General features: G+C 44.3%; 2 protein-coding genes across 2 annotated transcripts in view; one reads left to right on the forward strand and one right to left on the reverse strand.

Moving 5' to 3' along the window:
- CDK5R2 (cyclin dependent kinase 5 regulatory subunit 2) overlaps nucleotides 1-9,490 on the reverse strand; it is a 129,588-nt gene extending 120,098 nt beyond the window's left edge. Inside the window, exon 1 of the mRNA XM_050752438.1 lies at nucleotides 9,479-9,490. The gene's annotated coding sequence lies outside the window, so the exon portion shown is untranslated. The remainder of the gene's footprint in view (nucleotides 1-9,478) is intronic.
- The window catches only part of RNF25 (ring finger protein 25), a 316,906-nt gene that overhangs the window by 138,207 nt on the left and 169,039 nt on the right, over nucleotides 1-9,660 (forward strand). The gene's annotated exons all lie outside the window — the stretch shown is intronic.

The raw sequence follows: 9,660 nt of genomic DNA on the forward strand, positions 1-9,660 counted from the left end.
CTTCTGGCCTTCATATCTGGGGAGAAATTTGCTGTCATTCGAACTGTTTTCCTCCTATAGGCAAGGTATCCTTTCTGTCTTATTGTTTTCAAGATTTTTTTCTTAACAACAACAAAAAGACAAAAGGAAATCTTAAGGTAAGAGAAAGGTTTGAAAAAACAAGATTTTTTTCTTTGGCTTTAGATTCAGAAGTTTTACTATGATGTGTCTTGGCACAAGTTTCACTGAGTTTATTGTTTGGAGTTTTCTCTGTTTCTTGAATCTGTAGGTTTATGTCTTTTGCCAAAGTTGGGCAACTAAAGGGAGGACTGTAGTTGTAATTGTGTCTTCAGCATACATTTCATTCCTAGTGACCCATCCAGACACAATGCTTTCCTCCTCCCATCTTAACTTTTTTTTTTTTTTTTTTTTTTTTTTGAGACAGATTCTCACTCTGTCACCCAGACTGGAGTGCGGTGGCATGATCTCGGCTCACTGCAACCTCCATCTCCTGGTTTCAAGTGATTCTCCTGCCTCAGCCTCCCGAGTTGCTGGGATTACAGGCATGCGCTACCATGCCCAGCTAATTTTTTTGAATTTTTTTGAAGAGGCAGGGTTTTACCACGTTGGCTAGGCTGGTCTCGGACTCTTGACCTTAAATGATCCTCCTGCCTCGGCCTCCCAAAGTGTAGCGATTACAGGCATGAGCCACCACGCCTGGCCTCATTATAACTTCTAATATTATAGACTAATTTTGTCTGGATTTGATGCAGTCAGACAGCATATGCTATTTTGTGTGTGGCATCTTTCATTATATGATTCATTTGCATTATTGCATATACTTGTATGTAGTTCACTCATTCTCTTGACTGTCTACTATTCTATGTGAGCTGATGAATACTGACATGTATTTGTCCATTCTACTACTGGGACATTTCAACTGTTTCCAATTTGGGAACATGTTCTCTCTGAACCAGTCATGAATAGTGTCGCTCTAAACATTCTAGTATATATCTTTTTGTGCACAGATGAATGCATTTCTGTTGGATGCATATCCAGGAAGAGAAATCCTGGGTCACAGGGTAGGCATATATTCAACTTTAGTAGATAACACCAGTTTTCCAAAGTGATTGTACCTATTTGTATGCTCACCAGCAGTGTAAAAGGGTTTCCATGTTCCACATCCCCTGTACTAGACTCTTTTCTTTTCTTTTTTTTTTTTTTTTTTGAGATAGAGTCTTGCCCTGTCAACCAGGCTGGAGTGCAGTGGCACCATCTCAGCTCACTGCAAGCTCTGCCTCCTGGGTTCACGCCATTCTCCTGCCTCAGCCTCCCCAGTAGCTGGGACTACAGGTGCCCGCCACCACGCCCGGCTAATTTTTTTGTATTTTTAGTAGAGACAGGGTTTCACTATGTTAGCCAGGATGGTCTCAATCTCCTGACCTCGTGATCCGCCTGTCTCGGCCTCCCAAAGTGCTGGGATTATAGGCGTGAGCCACCGTGCCCAGCCTACCAGACTCTTTTCGTATTTGTTCTTTCTAATCCTTGAAACAACTCTGTCGGGTAGACATTATTATTTGCATTTTAGGAATGTGGAAATCAAGGCTCAATGAATGTAGACGATTTGCTGAAAGTCACACACCTAGTGTGGCAATGTTTCTTGGCTGGGCAGAACAGGAGCTCTGTTGAAACCTCCCTGATAGAATGAGGCAACACTCTTCTCAAAGAAAGGTTCTCTGAGAGCTCCAGGTAAAATAAGACTGCTGAAGACATATATCCACGCTGGTTTGCAAGCTACCCAGAAGCTCTGTGGTAGAGAACTTGAGCTTGGCCTATTATTGGCATTTAAACATGTGCAGCTGGTGGAGTGGAATTTCTCAAAGGTCAAACTGGGGTAAAGGAGGGAAGAAAGAGGGAGAAAGAGGAGAAGGAGGAGGAAGAGGAGGAGGAGGAGAAGAAGAAGTAGAAGAAGAAGGACAAGGAGGAGGAGAGAAGAAGGAAGAGGGAGGAGGGAGAGGAGGAGGAGGAAAAGGAGGAGTGAGGAGACATAGGGGAGGATGGAGGATGGGCCCTTGAGGCAAAGTCACTGTGCGTAAAAGACATCTGGTAGAGAAGGCTTTACTGGGCAGCAGAGCTGGGATATTAGAGGCTGTAAATCCAGGTGGGAAGTGAGGCTGCACTTGACCATCACTGTAACCCAGTTCTCTCCCTCACACACACACCCTGGGACTCTGGGAAGGAGAGAACTGTGATATAAGGAAATGACAAGTATTACTAGGGACCAACAGGTCAGCTGTGGGAATGCTTTTTCAAGTAGCTGATCTAAAGAAGTAGATGGAAAGCTTCTGTTGGTGTAAAAGGGAGACAGAAGCCACAGAGGTCTGGATGATTAATATATCAAAAAAAAATATATATATATATATAAAAATATCAAAACCATTTCCTCTTCCTGGATAACACTAGGATTTTTAAATACTTTAACTCCATTTTCCCCTCTCCCTAATTTATATATTATAGTTGGCAATATTTTACTTAACCCCATAAGACATAATTTTTATTTCACACATAAATATATATATACACAAAAATGTGTGTGTGTGTGTGTGTGTAGTTGCAGTTAGTATTCATTTAGATTTATCTACATTTTTACCAGTTTTCTTCTTCCTTAATTCTTCTTAGGTTTTTTTTTTTTTTTTTTTTTTTTTTGAGACAGAGTTTCTCTCTTGTTGCCCAGGCTGGAGTGCAATGGCACTATCTTGGCTCACCGCAACCTCTGCCTTCCAGGTTCAAGCAATTCTCCTGCCTCAGCCTCCCGAGTAACTGGGATTACAGGCATGCACCACCACACCCAGCTAATTTTGTACTTTTAGTAGAGACAGGGTTTCTCCATGTTGGTCAGGCTGCTCTCAAACTCCTGACCTCAGGTGATCCACCCGCCTCGGCCTCCCACAGTGCTGGGATTACAAGCATGAGCCACCGCGCCCAGCCTAGGTCTTCTTAGGTCTTGCATCCAACATGTAAGAGGATCACATTCTTCTTTCTGAATTTTTCTTCATTGAGGTGATAAACTTTGTTTTGATCATAAAACAAATTTTTTATCTTATTTGTAAATTTCCTCTTGGTATTAAAATTACAAATTGGTTGTTACTTTCAGCACACTGAAAATATTCTACCATTTTCTGGTTTCCATTTTCTATTGAGAAGTCTGCTATTAGACTGCCATTTTTTTTGGAAGTAACCTGTCGTTTTTTCCAGCTGCTTTCAATTTTTTTTCTTTCTTTGGTTTCTGCATTTTTCACTGCAATGTTTCTATGTATGGTTTCTTCTCATTTATCCCCCTACAGATTCACAGCCTTCTCAAAGATAGACATTGTTATTTTTCATCAGTTCCAGAAAACCTCAGCTAAACTCTTCAAATAGTGCTCTGCCCCATCCTCTCTCTACTCTCCTCCTGGGATTCTGTTTAAATATGTTTTAGACTTTCCTCCTCTGACCTCTATGTCTCTTCTCTTTCATTGATTTTTATATTTTTTAAACTCCCTGTATTATATTCCAGGTAAATTCTTCTGACCTAATGTTCAGTTTTCTTTTCAGCTGTGTCTAGTCTGTCATTAAATTCATCTACTAAGTTTTTACCTTCATTTCTGTATTTCTCATTTCTAGAAGCTCTATTCACTTTTTTTCAAATCTGCCATGCTGCTTTTTATAGTTTCCTACTTGCTCCCTACTTTTTCAAATTTATCTTATTAAAACATAGTAAACATATTGTTACATATAAAGTGTCTGATAATGCCAATTTCTGAGGTTTTCGTGGGTCTTTCCTGCTAGCTGTCTTTCTGCTGGTTCTTGCTCATGGTTCCTAGTTTCCTTGTGTACCTAATTATCTTCAAGTACTCAGGTACTGTCAGGTACTGTTGGAATAATTTTTGACCTTGGAAAATGATATCTTTCTTCAGAGACCTGAGATCATTACTGGATTCTTAAACCAAGTTCAAGGTTTGATACTCTCTGGACATTCAGATGAGGAACAATTTGACTATAAATCCATGTACGTTTGCTTCTGGATTACACTCACTCTGAGGGTGTGGTTTTTTGAGATCCCAGCTTTCTATATATGGGGTCTCTCATACTCTCAACTTGTGTTGGTCCTGGGCCCTTATCACTTCATGTGGTTCTCGCTAGAACTAGCAGATGCCCTTGAACAAAAAACACTTCTTTTCTCATGAGCTTCACTGTGTGCCCATTTTCCTTTCAGTTAGGCCTAGTAAGTCTTTGCTATCTTGTCTTTTCAGTGCTTTTAAGAAGATGCTTTTTATATTTTATCCAGCATTTTAAGCTGTTTTTAATGGAAGATAGTTTCTGAATAACCTAGCCTGCCAAAACTCTCAAATATTATTTAAGCGAAGTATATTATTCCCTTTCCTCCCAGAAGACCTCACTTTGCAAACTCAAAGCCAGAAGATGCTCCTGTTTGCATTGTGTCATTTCTTGCCTGAGGCAATAAACTAAGAATCTCCAAGATTAAGTGAGAAAGGGGCTATCGGATAACAGAAAGTGCCCTCCCCGACACGGATACTATCATGAAAGATTTTCTACCACATATGTAAACTGCCTAACATGCTTTCCAGGACATCATCAGGGCTCAGTAAATAGTCTGTGTTGTCATTATTACTATTTCTATATCCAAACTCACCTTGTTTAGGAAGCCTTCCTTTAATAACCTTGTCCCATTCTAATCTCTTTCATTTACTCTGTTTTCTCCAAGTACTTTATTTATTTATTTATTTATTTAATTTTGAGACAGGGTCTCACTCTGTCACCCAGGCTGGAGTGCCGTGGTGCCATCTTGGCTCCCTGCAGCCTCTACCTCCTGGGCTCAAGCAATTCTCCCACCTCAGCCTCCCAAGTAGCTGGGACTTACAGGCATGTGCCACCACTCCTGGCTAATTATGTTTATTTTTTGCAGAGCCAATGTCTTACTATGTTGCCCAGGCTAGTCTTGAACTCCTGGGCTCAAGCTATCCTCCTGCCTTGGCCTCCCAAAGTGCTGGGATTACAGGCATAAGCTACCACGGCCAGCCTCTCCAAGTATTTGTTTTACCCTCATGATAGCTTATTGATTTACTCTAGTTGTTTTTTTCAAATATGCACTATTTCTCAGGAAAAAGCAATGACAGAACATCCCCCAGAAGCCTTTGAGGGTGTCTAAGTCTTCTGTTTCTTTCTTTGTTTCTTTGTTTCTTTCTTTCTTTTATTTATTTATTTTTGAGATGGACTTTCACTCTTGTTGCCCAGGCTAGAGTGCAGTGGCATGATCTTGGCTCACTGCAACCTCCGCCTCCCAGGTTCAAGTGATTCTCCCGCCTCAGCCTCCCGAGTAGCTGGGACTACAGGCATGTGTCATCATGCCCAGCTGATTTTTTGTATTTTTAATAGAGATGGGGTTTCACCATGTTGGCCAGACTGATTTCGAACTCCTGACCTCAGGTGATCTGCTCACCTCAGCCTCCCAAAGTGCTGGGATTATAGGCATGAGCCGCTACATCCGGCCAAGTCTCCTGTTTCTTTGTTAACTCTGATATCAATTAGAATTCTTTCAGCTGCAAGTGACAGAAGACTCAATTCAAACTGCATTAAGCAAAAAAGCCATTCTATTGGTTCATGTAACTCAAAAACCAAGTGGTAGGTCTTCAGCTACAGTTCGATCCAGGGATGCAATGAATGTTAGGAGAACCTGGTCTTTTTAGTCGTAGTGGCTATTTTGCCTTTTATTTTGGCTTCATCTTCAGGCAGCTCCACTCTGCATGGTAGCATCCAGAATCTCCACACTTATATCCTCACAGTTCCAAAGGCAGTGGGAAAGAGTTTCTAACTCCAGCAAAAGTCCCAGGATTCACCCCATTGGGCTAATTCTGTCAATGCCCACTTCAATGTGGCCAGAGCTATTTGGCATGCTAATTGGCTACATCTGAACCAGAGGAATACTTAATGGAAAGCACAGTTGAGCCCTTCCGAAAATCATGTGCTGCAGGTGAATTGAGGGAATGTGGTTTCCTAAAGGAAAACATAGAAGTTTGCCAAAACAGGGGTAAATGGATACTGAGTATGGAAAAGCAACAACTGTCCACTACAGTTCCCAATAGCTCACAGAAAAAGACTCAGTAATGTGGCCTGTGGTGCAGACTAAATTGCACTGACAAGGTGCTGGTTCTGTCCAGGCCCTTGATACATTTGCACAGATGCTGCTCCATCTAGCCACACACAAACAGGACAGAGCAGTTGTGTCCCATGATGGATATGAAGGCTGCTCTCTCAGCCTCCCAACTGCTCTGGCATAGGGGACCCTATTTGTGATTTATTCAGTAATGGGTCTCATCCAGGCTACTCTCTTGGCCTCCTGAAGCTGTTTTTCCTCCTTCTGATATAAAAATAACACTTAAACAGGATCCCCAACCCCATGTCCAAGACAAATCAGATCTCCAGAGATAGCAGCCAAATTCACCCTAGGGTCAGGGTGCAGGGTCCTTATTATATACCCAGTCTGCGAGTGAGCCAAGAAGTAGGGTTTCAAGAAATATGATGCCATGCCCAGAGGCTAAAATCAATCACCCAAGGAGTATTTATTACCCAACTGAAGCAAGTACCTTCTGCTGATTTGCCCTGCCAGAGGATGGGTGGGGGTAGGCTTGTGGTCAGAGCAGGGTGGGAGATCTGAGAGGCAAAGGGCAGGTGCAGGGTCAGGGGAGGGGCAGGGCAGAGCTCCTCTTGAAAACTGGGAAGTCACTATGCTTTTAGTATTGAGCAGCGCTGGTGTCTACCCCAAGCTGGAGTCCTCCTCCACCGCAACCTTGACAACAGCAGGAGATGGCTACTGAAGGGTCAGAGCCCTCCCGTGCCTGCCTACCTGCCTTCAAAGTCTCATAGTTGGAGGTCTAGAGGGAGCAGGTCTGTGTGTTCCATAAAGCTTAGTGGTTATAAATGTGATGCCTGAGTCTGGGTTTGATTCTTGGCTCCATCCCACTAGCTTTGAGATTTTGATCAAGTTACTTAATCTATTTATGCCTTGGTTTTGTCATCTGTAAAACTGTAAGAGTAAAAGTATTTCCCTCATAGGGTTGCGAGGGATTACATGGGACACGCCATGTAATGTGTTTTGCACAGTGTGTAGTAGACACTAAGCACTGCATGGACAGGCAGGGTCATTATCTACATATGTAATTCCTAATCCTACCTCAATCCTGCAACATAGATGTATTAGTTAGAGAGAGGCTTGGTTGCTATAACAAAGGTTCAATTTGTCAGCTGTTTAAACAAGACAGAAATTTAATTATCTCTAAAGTAACAATCCAGAGGTAGGCAGACCAGGACAGGGGTGGGGGATGTTCTATCATTTTCAAACTGCATTTTCCATCATTGGGTTCAGTTTGCTGCTCCGGCTCCCACCATCGTATTGTAATTCTAGTCAGTAGGAAAGGGTTCCCTTTCCTCCTAAGGGCACCCTTATATCATGTAATATATATGCATATAACATTGCTGCTCAAATCTCATTGGTCAAACTTAGTCACATGGCCATACTATCTGCGAAAGAAGCTGGGAAATATAATCTTGTATTCAGTTAAAATTGTGGCGATTTACTAATAGCAGAAGAAGGGGAGAAGAGATACTGCTCTGCTAGAGCTCACCCATCTGGCCATCCCACACAAAAAACACAGTTACTGCCCTTCAAAAGGAGGCAAGTCAGAGTTCCATCTGGATATAGCACCCAGCTTAGAGTCCAGGGGTGGGCAGTTCCTTCTTCCACATAGATGGACACCCCATGGTCTGGTGACCTAAAAACTAACAGGCATGTGATTTGCACCCCTTAGACACCAGTGGAGGAAGAAGAGGGTAAGCTCAATGAAAACATCTACTCATGCTGGGCACACTGCTATGCGCCTGTAGTCCCAGCTACTGAGGTAGGAGGATCACTGAGCCCAGGAGTTTGAGACTAGCCTGGACAACATAGTGAGACAGTCTCAAAAAAAAAAAAAAAAAAAAAAATTCCACTTGCGACTGAAAGAATGGCAAACACCCAGCAGCTGCTGGACCTTAATTATCAAATCTGGTTGGGCAGGAATGGCAAAGCCCCTTCCTGGCAGTGGATTAAGTTCTTGGTCAGCACATTTGACCACTCCTGGTTCCGCTCTCTGGGAAGGTCTCCCCTTTCCACTCTCCTATGTAGTCTCTGGCTTTGCCTGCTGGGAAGCTGTTCCTTATCCAATACCCTCTGTCCTGCACTGGCAAACTTGTGCTTTTTGCAGTCGTTCCAGTCTTCACAGCCCTCTTCCTGCTGGTGCGGATTTGGAGGGCTGGGAATAAGGCAAGGGAAGTGGTGTCAAACCAGGCTTTGCTGATCAGGTTTATGGTTTCTTTGCCAATACAACACCCTCACAATCTTAGAAGCCTTCTGATTGGCTCCATGTTTGAGTAACCACAGCCAATGGCTTCAGGTAGACTTTATTTTTATGCTTGAATACTCTGGACTTGGTGTTCTTCCTACTCTCCTTTCTCTCAAACTGGTGGTGGCTATCTTGAGTCCATTTGAAAAAACATGCTTCGTGTGAAGGAAATTCTCTCACCCTGATCTCTGTCCACTGAGCCAGTTCCCACTGTCTGGTGAGCAGATGTCCTTGAGAAAGGCTGGGGACCACAGGAACAGCCCTGGCCAAGGCTGTCCTCCCAACTCCATTCTCCTCCACCCTCCCCCTTGCCAGAGTAGGAACATTGAGGGTTGATGGAAAACACATGTAATAAATTCAGCCAGAAATCCACCAGTCTGTTGTTGAGTGTCCACTCCAGGGCCAGGGCTGGGATGGAAGAGGCTGGAAGGAGCATAGAAAGGGAGGGGCAGAGAGAGGAAAGCCGGAGCAGCTGGGTCAGCATTCCCGATACGGACATTGACTCAGGCTTCGCGAATGCCAAGGAAGGGGGTGGCAGCCGCCGGAGCCAGGCTGGGATCCTGTTGGCACCAGGGATGTAGGCACAGCACTCACAGAGGGATGGGGGCTGGGACACCTGCACACCCAGACATATCTCCCAACCACAGGTGGAAATAGGTGTCTCTTCCCCTGCGGGGAGCTCTGAGTGCTCCCTACACCTTCGAGGTGATTCTCACAGCTCTTCACCTGCCTGAAACACCCACTCCACCTCCTCCACCTGAGAGAGGGACAGGCTCCAGGGACTCAAATCTGGACATCTGGACATACATTGGCTGCTCTCCTGGAACTACCCACAAACCCCTTGCCTCATCTCTAGGCTCTGAGCTGGCTGCAACTTGCCCTTTCTAATTCCAGCACCACCCTCTACTGAAATTAGAACAAGGAAGACAGTTACACTGACCTGCCTCCGTGTTCCCTGCTTTGGTGCCTGATAATGATGAGGGAGGCCCTTGGAATAGGGGCTCAGAACTCTGAGAGCCCAACTCTGCCCAGCGCCCATGCTCCCACATGCTCCAAGCCACCTCCCCCCATAAAGGGTTCCTCTAGCTTGTCCTCAATGACCCAGGAGGGAGCTGAGGACCAAGCACCCAGATTATCAGGTGCGCCCCTTCCCTCCCAGCAACCCCCAGCCTTCGGGGCTGGAGCAGCTGAGCAAGTAGGGGCCCCTCCCTCTCGTTGCCTGACACCCAATCAGAGAGAAACT

The sequence above is a fragment of the Macaca thibetana genome, chromosome 12 (assembly GCF_024542745.1).
Source record: "Macaca thibetana thibetana isolate TM-01 chromosome 12, ASM2454274v1, whole genome shotgun sequence".
In the NCBI taxonomy this organism is placed as follows: domain Eukaryota; kingdom Metazoa; phylum Chordata; class Mammalia; order Primates; family Cercopithecidae; genus Macaca; species Macaca thibetana.